Source organism: Agelaius phoeniceus, chromosome Z, assembly GCF_051311805.1.
Source record: "Agelaius phoeniceus isolate bAgePho1 chromosome Z, bAgePho1.hap1, whole genome shotgun sequence".
In the NCBI taxonomy this organism is placed as follows: Eukaryota; Metazoa; Chordata; class Aves; order Passeriformes; family Icteridae; genus Agelaius; species Agelaius phoeniceus.
In genome coordinates, this window is record NC_135303.1 from 79,972,321 (window position 1) to 79,987,773 (window position 15,453).

The 15,453-nt window shown below is 40.8% G+C and overlaps 1 protein-coding gene across 2 annotated transcripts in view; it reads right to left on the bottom strand.

The window, feature by feature from the left end:
* GHR (growth hormone receptor) overlaps positions 1-15,453 on the bottom strand; it is a 118,689-nt gene that overhangs the window by 98,119 nt on the left and 5,117 nt on the right. The window contains exon 2 of one of the 2 annotated variants that reach the window (XM_077171769.1): positions 12,300-12,384. The exons of the other annotated variant lie outside the window; for it this stretch is intronic. The gene's annotated coding sequence lies outside the window, so the exon portion shown is untranslated. The remainder of the gene's footprint in view (positions 1-12,299; positions 12,385-15,453) is intronic. 2 annotated transcript variants of the gene reach the window in all.

Sequence of the window (15,453 nt, forward strand, 5' to 3'; positions counted from 1 at the left end):
TCATAATCAAAACCATGACATGCTTTACAAGTTAAAAGGCAGACAAGGGTTTTGAGACTTTAATATCGCTAACTCTATCAAATAAGAAAAACAATTATCAGAAAGCTGAGACCAAATAAATGTCTGGGGCTTTCTGGTGTTTTTTTTCCTTCCTTTGTTTTTTTTTTAAATAAACTGATTGCAGCAATCAGTAAATAAGTTTCAAAGAGCTCTTTCAGTAAAGACCAGGCCTAGCCAGCAGGTATTACATTAACAGTCATTATCAATTAGGGCTCACTGGGCACAGACATTATTTACAAAGCAAGAGTTCTGGGAATCCACTCATGTGCAAAAAGAACTTCTGCACTGCTCCAGACTGATATTAGCAAAGCTAAGTACTGCTTCATTAAATGCAGTACACACACTTCTTAATGGAGAGCAACTTTAATTGTCAGAAGGAGTCCATCTTTACCATCTAGTGCGGGATAAACACATTCATGTTATTTCACGAATTTCAGGAACAAGGAAAAACATTGTCCATTTCTTTTTTTTTCCCTTAGAAAAAGATATAAGTAAACTAGACAAACATTCTTCAGAGCAACTAAACTTTTTCAGCCTTTAGCAAATGTAAACATAGAAATGGAAGGTTAAAAATTACAAAGTATTTCACCTTCTGAGAGCTATGTCCTCGATTCCATTCAGGCAGACATTGATAACTTCAGTTTATAATGGAAATAGTCACAAAAGGGAAAGAAAAGAGGACAAGTAATTCTGATGAGTCATTTTGTTTTTTCTCAATAAATCCTTCTCCTCCCTTCTCTAAATGCCTCTTCCAGTAGATACATCAGAACATCAGAAACACATTTATTAAGTCATATGTACTTTTGAAAAGCCTGCACTTTTGATATTTTGATGATTACAAAGTATGCAAGTTACACAAACATAGAAATATCACTGTAGCTGCATTTGACTTGAAGACACAAAGGGAATGTATTAGCTAATGATGCTGATGGTCAGCACAGCAACAAACCTCTGCTCTGGGTAATCAAGATGTGAAGAATTTAGGTTTGGGTGCAACAGTATGAGCCATAGATGACACAGAGATAAACAGCAACAGTCACTGCAAGAGGAGAAGGCTCTGGAATGCTGTTAGTATTTGCACTTAAACAACGAAACAAATACACAAATTAATATATCAGTTTCTTTTTGAGAGGAAAACATCTTAAGTAGTACAATTAAAAAGATTTTTAAAATCCTCCAATGCAAACAATTAAGCATAATTGTCCCTCCTTTTAGTTAAAGGCCACTTGTCACCACCCTGAAGTGACAAATAAATTGCAAAGGGCAAAACAGTTCAGTGTTCATCTATCTCCCAAAGATAAGTGGCATTAAGAGTCATTGAGATGGTTTAACTGTTGCTTAAAAAAAAAAGTATGAAAAAGAGAGGGCAGGATGTGTCTTCACTTTTAAAAGCATCTTAATGGTGAAACATGCTGAATTCCTGTACTTTTGGTAAAGTTTGGGTAACATCCTATTAACTGGGAGCACACTCTCATGAGGTAACAATTTAACTACATGAATTCCAGCAAGCAAACACAGCTGCTGGTTATTTTAACATGAAAAGTAATTTTTTTATATTTTTAAACAAGTATGACTCAGTGCTATACACCACTTTTACTCCTGTCCCTTCCTTGCACTTGAAACAGTTTTTGCAACATTTCCACGATAAAATGCACCTCACTGCTCCCCCTCAACACTGCCCAGACATGAAATGAGCCCTTTTCAAAGAGATGCATGTGTTCTCATTCTGCACCAGTGATTTCTACACTGGCTCATGCTTAGAGATTGGACTGCAGAATAGTAGAATAGAACTGTACCTTGAGAAAGCAAATAATACACAACACATATATCTGTACATCAGTTTTCTCACAGGCTGAGAAAGAAGATGTAGAAAAAGATGCTGTTTCTACTCTCTGTATTTTAAATAGCTGAGAAATTCATATGCCAAAGATGGTGGATAGGACTGTATTAAGAAGTCACTTGACTTGCCAAGCTTACCACAGACATTCAATGTTCAAGAGGCTAGCTTAAAGTTGTGCTTAAATATGAGCTTTCTTATTTCTTCTGGGGCATCAGCCTTTAGGATTTACATTTGCAAAATCAGTGTATGCAACACTGAAGGCTGTAAAATTTCATTAAAAGCAAGAGAAAGGCATATTGCACCTCTTTGAAAATTGAATGCTTTAAGGCATTTTATAGCATTAGGTGTAAGATTAAATCTCAAGCAAGGTGCTAAATGGACATGGAGGTAAATAGGGAGCAAACCAAACAGAATGAACCTTGTTACATGTATTCACCTCTTTTCAGATCCAACCCCCTTCAAACATGACAGTATCAATAAATAAACAGGATTAATGAGAAGCGGGGCTATAGCCCTCCATAAGGCATTTAACATTACTGACTGCCACAATATTCAAGTGGACAGTGCCCTTTTTTTAAAAAATACTCTTTATTACAGTCAATTGTCTTTAGCAGAAGCTCACACCCATGATCTCTCAAAAAGCCACCAGCCTCCCTCAAGTAGTTGAGCGTAAATGGTAACACTGTACACAAAAACACTCTTCCCTCCTGCCTGGTTTGCAAATTTTTATTTAAATATAAATAGCATTAACTTTCTCCATGTGATTAATTTAGCAGGTTAAAAGGTTTACAGGAATATACAGTACTCATTTAAGTGGCCCAAGGTGAACAGTAATTATATCTGAGCTGTCATAGTGGAAACAGAATGCAAAGTGATTGATGCTGCACAGGGGAAAAACATTATTCCTCAATGTGGAACAGCCCCATCTTCAAAGCCTCTGTAAACCAGTCCTTACAACCCAGCACTGCCTTTTGTCCTTCTTACTCCCTAAAAGTGTGAAAATAACAATTGAAATATAAAATAATTCAGCATCTGGATTAAGATGAACAAACAGGCTGCTAAGGGGAGCTCACCTTTTGATACATGAGCAGTCATGGTCAGCCTCAAAGGCAAGAAGCAGCTGGGATGGCCAAGAGAAGGAGATAGGCTGGAGAACAAGGGGGGCAATCTGTGCCCAAGACGAGTGGATGAAAGTCAGTAGGTGGCCCCTGGCAAGTCTTACCTGCTGCAGCCTCTCCCAGATACCAGCCCTTCCTACTTGCCCAACAGTCAGAACTCCCAGCTAAGCATCACACCCTTGTGCTACCTGCCCATCTCCATCTCTAGGTACCCACCCCATCCATTCATTGTCTCTGGTAATGTGAATATTCCCATCTATGGTGCTAAAAAATCAGTAACAAAAATGTCCACTATGCATCCCACCAAGTGCTTTCACAGCAAGAGAGAACAATTACCCTCAGCACAATTTGGAAATTGTGCTCATATTACGTTTTCCAGGAATAAGCCATCTGACAGAATAAACAAGAAAATGTGTAAAGGGATCAGACGGAGCTTTAAAAGCAGAACTGTTCTGTGTGAGAGCAACAGCCCTATGTACCCAAAAATCAACAACCAGATTCCAAGTATTTTGGAATATGAACTCAGTATTTCTTTTGTTATCAAAGTTTACAAACCCGAGTTGATGCCAAAGAGAAAGGGAACATTCTCATTTTGCAATAGACCTCAGGGAGAGTGAAAGCCTTTATGAGGGCTCTCCCTGTAGCTGAAGACAAGCAGCCTGCCAGCTTAGGAACTGTGTTTGCAAAGTTTTGTAAGCAGCATTTAGGATCCAAAGGGAAGCTGTATTGTCAGATGCTTAGCTTGGCTACTGCAGTTACCACCTTAGTCCATGAAGAAAGGAGAGCCAACACCTTTACACACCAAAAACCAAACAGGACTTTGGTGTTGGCTCTGACAAAGAGCAGCAGGGCATCAATGTCATGCTAATACAGCATAGGACACATCCAAGACCCACAGCAAATCCTGTCATGCCCAAACCTAACCTGGAATTAAAGATGGATGTTTTGTGTTTCACTAAAGCAATTTTCAGCCTGAAGTTTCCTCTTACACACATTTTTTGGGGCGGCATCTGAAGGGAAAAAAGGAAAAAAAAGACACGGAAAAAAACCCAAACAAAAACCTGATCGCATCTAGGGATTTCTCATGATTCAATACACTTTTCTCATTGCTTTATTACAAGATTTAATGTGTCATATTGTACCACTGACCAGTGTAGTTACAGGCTAGGCAGCAGTTTTGCAAAGAGAAGAGGGGAAAAAACTAAGCCAGTGGAAATCAAAAGGGAAAAAAAGTTGATGAGAAAATGCCATTGTCTCACAGGCACCTGGAATTCTGTAGCACATAAATGGGAGCAGCACATGTTAGAGGGCTTCTCCTTGCCAATACTGCTGCCAAGTGAAAGACTCTGCCAAAGAGGGCAATGAAGATAAAATGTTCAGAAAACCTGACCTGTGGAGAAAGCTTTAGAGACTGACAGTTTGTTTACAGAGGAGATGCAAGACTTGCGAGAGAGCAGGAAAAGGGAGGCGAGCCCAAAGCACTGCAGCCTGGAAACCACGCTCTTGGTGGTGAAGCAGTTCCTTTCCAGCTAGGTAATGAAGAAAAGCAAAACAAGCCTGTAGCAGACCCTGTGGAGCTCACTCAAAGGTACTGAGGGACTCTGCCGACTCATCCACATGAGAGGAGACAGCTTCCTATGCAGGCTGCACACTCTCCAAAGGACAGAGGTGCATCCACTCACCAGAGTGAGCACCAGAGGCGCCCATCGTGGCACCAGCAGCAGCATTATGTCTACCACACATACAGCACATTATGTCTACTCTTGCCCAGGAGTAGTGATTTGCATAATCAATACCTTGTATCAGTAAGTAATCATTTAACAAAAGTCTGTATCTTTCAAGGCATTTCAATATCTTCATGAACACTGAAAAAACTTACTTCTCTGTTAAAAAAAACCTGACAGCAGTTACCCTGGCAGCAAAAAACAGTTTAGTAACAGACCCTTCTGGTGACATGAAAAAAATTCAGTTGGTTTCACTCATGTTGATGCATAATTCTATAGGAAGATTGACGTTTTTATCTCTAGCAAATTTATATCATTTCATGCACTACAAAATATTTTTTGCATTTTTATGAATGCACTTGAAATTATTTGAACTTCTTTGGAATTATTGAAATTACTTTTGTTTAGTTGGTTTTTAACTGGTTTTTAACATTAAAATAATCCTTCAGACTGAAAATGTTTTTATTTTAAATGTGTTTATCCAGTCCAGCATTTATGAGTTATAAAGTCATAACTACTTCTGAGAGATGAAACTATTACTCTAATTCAAGCCAAAAATTGGAACTGGCTTGAATTCTTGAAAACTTTTGTTGTTGCAGAAAAATTACTATTTATTTCATCCAGTCAGAGGCAAGCTTATAGTGAATAGTTTATACACAACATTGCTCAGAAGAGAGTAATTATCTTCACTGTAAGGTAAAAATTCCAGGATTCCTGTGTTGTCATATTTCATCAGGCTATATTCAAAATTCCTTTAAAACCTCAGATTTCAGGAAAATATTTTCCTACAGCTATTTTAGCAAGGTACAAAGAAGCAACTAATATTGGGAATATTAGATTAGGAATACAGTCTACAAAAGCACAAATATTCACCATGCAGTACAGCCACAGGTGACTCTATTTGTTTTGTTCAGCACCATAAATTATCCTGCTATTCCTGAATGCTGGCAGCTCTCCAGGGCAGATATCTTCATATATGTTTAGCATAGCTGACTGAATTGCAAACTATGGCTGTGGCACTGTATAAGTAATAAATTATTGTCACCCGAGGCAAGAGTCTTTGCTCGTGTTTATCACAGCAGGCAACACACTACCAGTAAAATTCAGCAGATACCACTGAAAAGCAGGCTCTAAACTGAGGTGGCAGAAGTGGCCTTGCACTTCTCATAGTCTGTTGAATCTTTACAGATGGCAAATAACAATTCAGGTATATGGTGGAAACAATACTACATCATGTGAGTACTCTTCAGCAACTTTAACAAACTTTAGAGACCACCCACACAGACAAGCTATCCTTAGGTCACATTTCCCTGTGCTGGCTGGTACCTAGGGCTGGCAAAAAGCAGCTTTGTTTATGGCCAAAACCAACTTTGCCGTGGGCTGCTCCCAGAAGGATTTGCCTAGCCCTTCTTGGTGACAAGGCAGGCTCCTGACACAGGCTTCCATCTCTCCTGGAACCAGGCAGTTGTAGGACAAGTTGCATCAGCCCAGTGAAAACAGCTTCCGGTTAGGGGTGCAGCTCATGCAGCCTACACTACAGCTCCCATGGCAGAGAGATAAGAGCCAAATAATCAATCTGGGCTTAAATTTGCAGTCATAGCCTTTGAATGTAATTTCATGTCTAAATCTGTTATAAGCAGCCCGTGTATTGACACACACCCCACAAAGCTGCATGACTCTTTATTTCAGTGACTCTGGAGATTTACATTCTGTATGAGGAACAACAGCTATTTTAGGAGATAACAGGCTTCCGATACTCCAGCACATTATTCTAGAGTAGTCAAGCTGTCAAGTGACTGTCAAGAAAGAACAAAATCTAAAGAAGCAAAGGAAATGCCAGCTGGGAAACTCTTTTCTTCATTGGCACAGTTTCTATCTACCACTAGCCTCAGGTGAGTTATTGTAGCTCACCTGGTAGCCTATCTGAAGGGTCAGAACTACAAATCTGCTTCTCCGTACACATTTACGGATTTGTGCATATAAAATCTGATATGCAATCTCAATGTTTTCCTTCAGTAAAACATGCCACAGTATTCATAATACCTGCAGGGAAAAATCACATACTTACATTCTTTGAAAATAACTATATGCTTGATGATTAATTTCCAGTTATGAAATGCAACAGTCTTACTTTTTCAAGCCAAAATTCTTACTGATAATAAGAGAAAAAGCAAGTTACTCTTTCAGAAAGGAAGAAGTTATTATGTCTACACATTTCCTTCTCCCAGTAGTTTTCTAACTCACAGAATGACAGGATGGTTTGGGCTGCAAGGAACCTTAAAGGTCACCTAGTTCCAACCCCACTGCCATAGGCAGGGACACCTTTCACTAGATCAGGTTTCTCAAAGCCTTATCCAACCCAGTCTTGAATATCTTCAGAGATGGGGCATCCAGCACCTCTCTGGGGAACTTATTTCAGTGCCTCACCACCTTCACAATACCTAATTTCTTCCAAATATCTAATCAAAACCCATTCTCTTTCATTTTAAAGATATTCTCCCTTGCCCTATCTCTGCCTGCCCTTGCAAAAAGTGCCTCTCTGGCATTCTTGTAGAAGTCTCTCTTTTTTTCTTTTTTTTCTTCCTTTTTTTTTTGCTAGCCTAGCTTAAAAAAATAATCAAATGCATTTTCCTGTCTACAAAACACCCAGGAACATGCCAGAAAGTAATTAGGAATGACAAGCATATAATGACATACAAGCTGCAAGTATTCAGTTTTCAGTCTGGAAAATAAAACACTTAACGGATATGGAATGCTTTTGCTCCAGCTCTTTTATGCATAGCTGGCATGACTGATCTGAAAAATAAGAGAACATGTGCCAGTCTACTTTTCAGGCAAAGTTCAAACAGAGAAATTTAAACAGAGGAAAAAAAATCATACTAACCACACCAGGTGACTGAATTAACTTTGCAGAGCAACGAGTGTATCCGAGGGCCTGCAGTAAGCCTCCACAAAGAGACTGGTTTGTACTTGAAGCTTGCCAGATTCCTATTTTTTGCTAAAGAGCAAGTTTTTAGGCATTCTGAGACTGGTGAAAAAGTGCTTCTTTCCTGCAGGTAAGTCATTATGTGGCAGAGACAAGAGTTACAAAATAAGATTATCTTCGAGGATACCGACTAGTGAAGTTTTAGTTTTTCTGGATTTATGAAAACAACTTCTAAATAAGTTTGACAGCCCAATGTGAATTTTCTGAAACTATGCTTTTTAGCAAATGATTAGAGTAGGGAAAACTTCAAAATAAGCAGATTTGCTAGTAAGCAACAGGACAGGCTAACACCTTGACTAGAAACTTACCCTTAAATCTCAACAGAAGCAGAGCTCCTCAGGCTCTGCTTGCTGATGAACAATGGAGAAACGTTTTATGATGGAAAAAGAGGTTTTTTTTTTTGTTGTGCAACTTAGCAGCAATAGGTTATCAAAGAGGTATCTGTCCCAAATAATGCTGGCACTGTATTTCAACTACTTAGCAAAATAGCTGTGCAGCATATTATTGTCCTGTGCCTCATAGGACAGGCTTGCTGCCAACTGGGTCACACAATAATCAACAAACCAGACTCCAGAAAGGATGCTACATTCCTCCCAGCAGCACCTACCCTTGAAGCAATCAAACATACTTAGTGGATTTTCACTTTATTAACAAATTGTGCAAAGGGGTTTGATCAGCAGATAACTTCATACTCAGTCGGGAATCTTTAATTCATGTAAACCTTTCAGCTCATGCTACTGCCAAAAAGAACAGCTGGAAGAGGAATAGTCTGTTTGCAGGGTCCCTGGATTCTTGGGTTGGATGCACTATCCATGAAACACAATCAACACCAGGCTTATTACAGCTTCCAAGTAGTTTTTGCATAAAAACTAAGAGCACAATACATCCAAAATCACACCAAAACACACAAGTATTCCCCTCTTCCAAGAAGAAGAAGAAAAAAAAAAGTAAGAGGTTCTGCTATGGTTTGGAAAGCAGTGCCATGAGCAGAGGCTTCGAAGGCTCACATCTGGCTGAGGGCTTTCTGAACTCACTGCAGAGCCTCCCATGCAGTCATGGACAGGGTTATGGCTCCATTCCTAGCCACAAGCTCCGTATCGCTTCCAGGAGCTACTGCTTGGGAAATACAAACCAAATCTTTCACTCTGATCCCACAATCTGTGCTCCAATCCCTTTTTCACAGCTACACTGAAATCCCAAATAGAAGCTGCTGTATTCATTCCCACAGTTAACAGGATAAAGGTGAGAAATACTTCCTCATAAATATAACTTCTACCTGCTGGTGTGTCATTCAAACTGTAGAACAGTTCACAGAGTATTAATAATCCCCTAAAACAACTGGACTGATAATTGGCTTTGAGCAATTTCAGAAAACTAATTCCCATCACAGTGGTTGGTGTTCTCTTTCATTCATCATGAGCATCTGGCAACAAGTGATTTCACTGAGTAATCTTGGCAAAACTTGGAGACATTGTTTTGAATTTCCTTCACAACTTCTCAATGCCCAACTCTACTAACAGCTGAAGAGAAACTACTCTTGTGGGTCTTCCTGACCCCACAATAAATATATCTAATGGTCCACATGGCTCTTTTTTACCATTTCAACATTTGCTTAAAGTGTTAACAACTAAATGACCATGCCCTACACAGCGATTTGCTGGTAATCAAGGCAAGAGCAGCCAGTACTTAACACCCATGAATACATCTTTTGAACCAAACAATATCAAGAAGTACTAACACTACACATAAAATCTGTAACATTTTCTGCAGATAGTTCCCTAGAGCCTTATGTCATTTCTCAGAAAGGAGTCAGAATGACAGTTTTGAAAGCATCATTTCTCACCCATTCCACACACCACGAGTCTGCAAAGAAAAAGTCAAAGGAATATGAGCATTTGTTTTGACTTTTTCAAATGACAAAACAATATAATGCATGGGATTGGGTTCTTTCCTGTAGTAACTGACAAGACAAAGAAAGGAATGGTAAGAGCAGTAGGGATCAAAAGTCAATGCAAAAAGCCAGAGCTGCCGATAAGCAATTATTTATAATGTAGAATACACAAAAGGTCAGTGATGTTGAGGCAGAAGTACATACCCTCCATCCTTGACCTACATTGTTAGAATTACTTGATCTTAGACTTACTCAGTCCCTTCATGCATACTAGAAAACTTACACAAGGTAAAGTATAGATATTAGCCTGTTAAATGTCTTTCTGGTACTCCTTCTTGTCATTTTTCTAATACCCAAATTTCCTCCAGTACTGTTTGTGGTACTATAGCACCAGCACAAATGACTACCAGTCACTTGTGTATGAACAGCATCAATGGAGCAAAACATAGATTGACATTCCTCTTTCCCCAGAAAATGCCTCATTTCTGTCCAGTAATTGCCTAACTGAATACTTTGTTGTTTGAATACTTTTAGTTGTTTGTTCAGCCCTCCTGCTATTAGCAAGTTTCCACCTCCAGTGGTGCCACACTTCTACTGGTTTCTGCAGCTCTTCCCCCCTCTCAGGGATGGACACACAACCCATAGGCTAAATCACTGCCTGCTCCTCTGGTACTAGAGATCACTGGTTGCTGAGTTCATATACATTAGCCCAAACTCAGAGAGACTGCAATTTCTGCTCAGCAGAAGCAGAGGGAGAGGGGCTGGTGAGGAACAGGGGATGGCAGCTGTGTCTGCAGGCTGCTGGATGCTCAGCTGAAGCCGCAGCTGCCTGAGTGTATCCAGCACTTTCCCCAAGCTGGTTTCAGCCTGTGCCGTCTGAAAGGCTCCACAAGACACAGCCTGTAAACAAGCACACTGCTTCTGACCAGGTATTTTAATAACATTTTGCAAGAATACCTATCTGTATTCTTAGGATAGGGAGTGATCAGAGCATCTGGAAAATACCAATCTACTGGGATATGAAGCAACAATGAAAAGTCCCAAGAAGAGAGAGTGTATGACCTTCAGGCCCCAAAGCCACAGCTGAGGCTGTTGCTCTGTGGTACTGCTCAATCTTAATGAGAATGGGAATGAATAATTTTCAAGATATTTGATTAGAGCAGGTGTCTGAGATGCAGAAGTGGAAAGGAGAATTCTTCTTTTGTCCAGAAAGCCACAGTTCTGCTTCTTATAAATGGGATTGTATATACAAACTATTCACACAAATAGTTGCAGCCTTTTGCAAGATCAGATTCCCTGGTAGGAACCTTTTAGAAGTTTAAAAATTCCCAACAAAAAATAACTAGTGAGAGATAGCTCTTCTATTTCAGCCCTAACAACAAACAGTGCCAGTCCTTTTTTACTGACAGCTTACATTTTTGTTTTACAGTCCAGCATTAGTAAATGAAACACAAACTCCAAAAACACAAACAAACAGTATATGTACCAACCACTCACATATAAAATGAGTAGGTGAATGACATCATCTATTTGATGCAAAAATACCATCTTTCTGTTCCCTCTATTTTTACATGCTGTTGCACTGACAGGCTGCTAAAAAATACTGCAACTAGTATGCCATTTCAAAAGCAAGCCACTGACAAAATCAGTCCTACCCTAACAAAAATATTTCTACTCCTACCATAGCTCTATCCATGAAACACTGTGATCTTTACAATAATAACAATTTCTGAAAATTTCAAATCAGTATGAAAATACACTTCTAGGTGCAATTCAAATTGCATTAGAATTTTTTAATCATTTTGAGGAAGCTGGGTTTTTTACTGTGTTTTAGTCCAGCCACCTCACACATCCTTAAACAAATCATTACTCTAGGTCTTAAACATGTTCTTTTGATCACTGGCCACTTAATGTTCAGTCATGTGTTCACATAAATGTCCACTTAAGACAGTGGAACCAACTGCTTCAGAGCCTATAACTTCAGTCTTTCCAACAACCATTAGTTCCCCAGACTTTCCTGTCCTGGTCTTCCTATTTGCACATATTCCATTTTGTTTCACAAATTATCCAGAATCTCTATACAGTCCCTGGCTCTTGATCCTTTAACCTCTTCTCCTTTTCTGCATGATTTAGTAAACTGAAACACTAAACACATTCTAACACTGTGAAAAACTTCTTCCCTCTTCTAATTGAAGATCTCCTGTGATAACTTGGCTCCTCGTTTCCTTGGGTTTGAAATAACATTCAAATAATAGGCCAAAACTATTTTTAAAAGTCTGCAACTCCCACCTCAGCAAAGAAAACAGGGGCATGACTATAGAAAGTTCTACATGAAGATTCCCATTATATCATTCAATGTCAATGTGAACAACTAGTCAGGAGGAGTCTCTCTTCCTAAATCCTATGTTTTTTTTCCTTTCAATAGATGGATTTTTTTATTCATACTGGCTCCACAAAGCTCCCCTGGGCTTTTATGGAGAGAGCTCTTCACCTTCACCTGCAGCAGTAGAACAGGAGAGGAAAAGAAACCTGCAATTATTTTCACACTATACCTCATAACCGTAATAAAATATTAACTTTTTGTATTTGGAAAAAAAAGCAATAGAACAGGCCACAACAAACACATGGGTACAACAGTAAACAACATTATTTTTCACATTACGGCATTAAGTGCACTCACCTATGCCACTGGCTGGATCAAAGATACAAGGGCCAAACATATTGCTTAATTTCCCTGTATGCTGGATACATTATACACCATAAGCCTGAAAAATCATAGATCATAGAGATATTAAGGGTTGGAATTGCACTGTAATGATTACCTAGCCCCAGTCTCCCCTGTCATGCACAGGGACACCTCCCACTCGACCAGGCTGCTCAAGGCTTTGTCCAACCTCGCCCTAAACACTGCCAGAGCTGGGGGATCCACAGCTTCCCTAGGCAATCTGTTTCACCACACTCATAGTAAAGGATTTATTCCTTATATCTAACCTAAATTTCCATTCTTTCAGTGCATACCGTTTACTCCTTGCCTGTCTCTACAGTCCGTGATGAAGAGTCCCTCTCCAGCTCCCCTGTATTCCCTCTTCAGATACCAGCAGGCTTCTGTGAGGTCTCCACACAACCTTCTCTTCTCCAGGCTGAACAGCCCCAACTTTCTCAGCCTGTGTTTTTAGGGGAGGAGCTCCAGCCCTCTTATCAGCTTTGTGGCTTCCTCTGGACTCGCTCCAGCAGTTCCATGTCCCTCTTAAACTGGGGACACCAGGACTGGACACAATGCTCCAGGTGGGGTTTCATAGGAGGAAAATAGAGAGGCAGAAGCCCCTCCCTTAACCTGCTGGCCACGCTCCTTTGGATGCAGCCCAGGATTCCTGTGGCTTTCTGGGCTGGGAGCACTCACTGCTGGCTCATGGTGAGTTTTTCATCAGCCACCACCCCCAAGTCCCTCCCCTCGGGGCTGCTCTCAATCACTTCTCTGCCCAGCCTGTGGGTGTGTCTGGGATTGCCCCAATGCAGGTGCAGGACCTTGCCCTTGGCCTTGCTGAGCTCCCTGAGGTTTGCATGGTCCCACCTCTCAAGCCTGTCCAGGTCCCTGTGGATGCCATCCCTTCCCTCCCTGTGTGGACAGCCCCACCCAGCTCAGTGTCAGCAGCAAACTTGCTGAGACTGCCCTGGACCCCACTGTCCACGTCCCTGACAAAGGTGTGGGACAGTACCAGCCCCAGGACCCACCCCTGAGGGACACCACTCCTCACTGGTCTCCATGTGGACAGGGAACTATCGACTACAGCTCTGAGTGTGGCCATCCAGCCAGCTCTTTGTCCACCAAGTGGGAGATCTAATGTCTCTCTAATGTCTCTTTAATTTACAGACAATGATGGCCTATAGGACAGTGTCAAACTGCATAAGCCCATGTAAACAATATCAGCTGCTCTGCCCTGTCCAGTAAACCTGTAGCTCCATCACACAACCAAATTTGTCAGGCAAGACTTCCCCTTTATATAAAGCCATGCTAGCTTTACAATGATGTATAAAGCAAATATTCTTGTTCCTCTTGCTTTGATGCAAGTCAGGCAGGCCCCTCACACCACTTAAAGAGGTGAATGCCATGCTTCCTTACTGTCAGCACCAGGACCTCTGTGGTCAGCTAGAGCCCTGAGAACCATCAAGCAGAATCCACTGCAGTCAACCCGCTTGTGTGTGCCTTGTGGTGGATGAAATTACATGCCACTGAAAAAATCTGGATGTAGTACAACCAAAGAAATGAATTTTCTCAAAGCTACCCATTATTTCAAGGAAATTAGCTGTTCAAACAAAATACATACCTAAGAACCAGAAGCACAGGCTTCTTTACAACAGTGACTTCTTTTTCTGACATGTTCTCACAACTGATATGGCCATCCTAATTAAAGCGCCTCAGAGCTGGAAGATACCAGAGCTCATCACACAGTTGCACAAAAATAGCCTTTCTCATAGGGAAGTGGAGGGCCGTTTCTCCCCCTGTGAGGCTGCAGTCCCTCTGTGCTGTACACGCTGTCCTGCAGCAGCAGAACTGGCTGGTGTACAGCCGCCCAGCCTGACCATATCACGTAACAAGCACCTCTCCTGTGCAGCGTTTGCTAGCAACACCCAGCATGAGCAGACCCAGAGGCACACTGCTGCTCTCCAAAGGTCAGGAATCACAGCTGAAAAGTGTAAAGCACTGTCTCACACACTCTTTATGATCCTACCGCAAAAACACTGCAGCTGTAAGATAAGCTCATTCACACATGCTGGACCAGTAGGCTGGCACTATTTGGAACAAGCACTGTAATGTTTCAGCTGCATGTGTTGCAGTTATATGTGTGCCTCAGCCAAAACCTGCAAACAGATTCTAGAAAAAGAGCAGGATTTCCCACTGCACCCTGCAAATCATTCCTTCAGGTGGCTCAATGCACCTATTTTACACCCTAACCAGCCAGGACTCAAGCTACAAGACGAAAGCCCCAGCATAAACACAGCTCACCAGGTTTGATCTATGTGTCCTATGAAAGAAATGGCCTGGTAGAGTCCTGACCATGTTGTATTCTACTCTGTTTACTTAACATCTGACTTGGAGCTCCTCTGTCTGACTGTGAACTGTCACAGTCATTACGAAAGCTATGGTTTTCTTAGAGGTTTCTTTTTAAGTAAAAGTTCCACAGTGCTCCCCTGATATACTGTAACAGGCTTAGACATAAAATGCAATCAAAACCCAAAGATACAGCACCTTTTAATGGCTCTTCTCTCAGTCCTTGCATCAGATCTTTCTTATTCTTGGCAGAACAGGTAAAGTTTGGTCCCAAACCAAACCACAACCAGTCTTCTTCAACTCATGCAAAGCAAGGGACAAGAACCACCATCAAGAAGGAATCCTGCTTTGTTTTTCACTCACTTTTTATAGCATCACATAAAGCTATTAGCAATGCCACAAACCATCAAAACACCAAACAGTTAAAGCTGTTCTGGATGAAAACAGTAAAGAAGGCATTGCTAAGAACAGTTATAAAGTAGGCTTATAACATGGCTCTTGAGCAAACACAGTTTAATAAGCATTCCATTAAAAAATTAAACAATATTTTCAGTCATGCAATGAAGGAGAGCTCAACTCATTCTCTAGGTAGCACTAACATAACACATGTATGAAAAAAAACAAACCATGAAACATAGCAGAAATCAGACTGCTTGTTGCAGCTGGGAAACAGGCACATAAGGCAGAAACTGACTGCATGCTCATTTAACTGAGACAGCTGGAATAAAATGTGATTGGTCTTTCAGTCTGTTTCTTCTGTCCAACAAGCTGTACTTAATGGTCA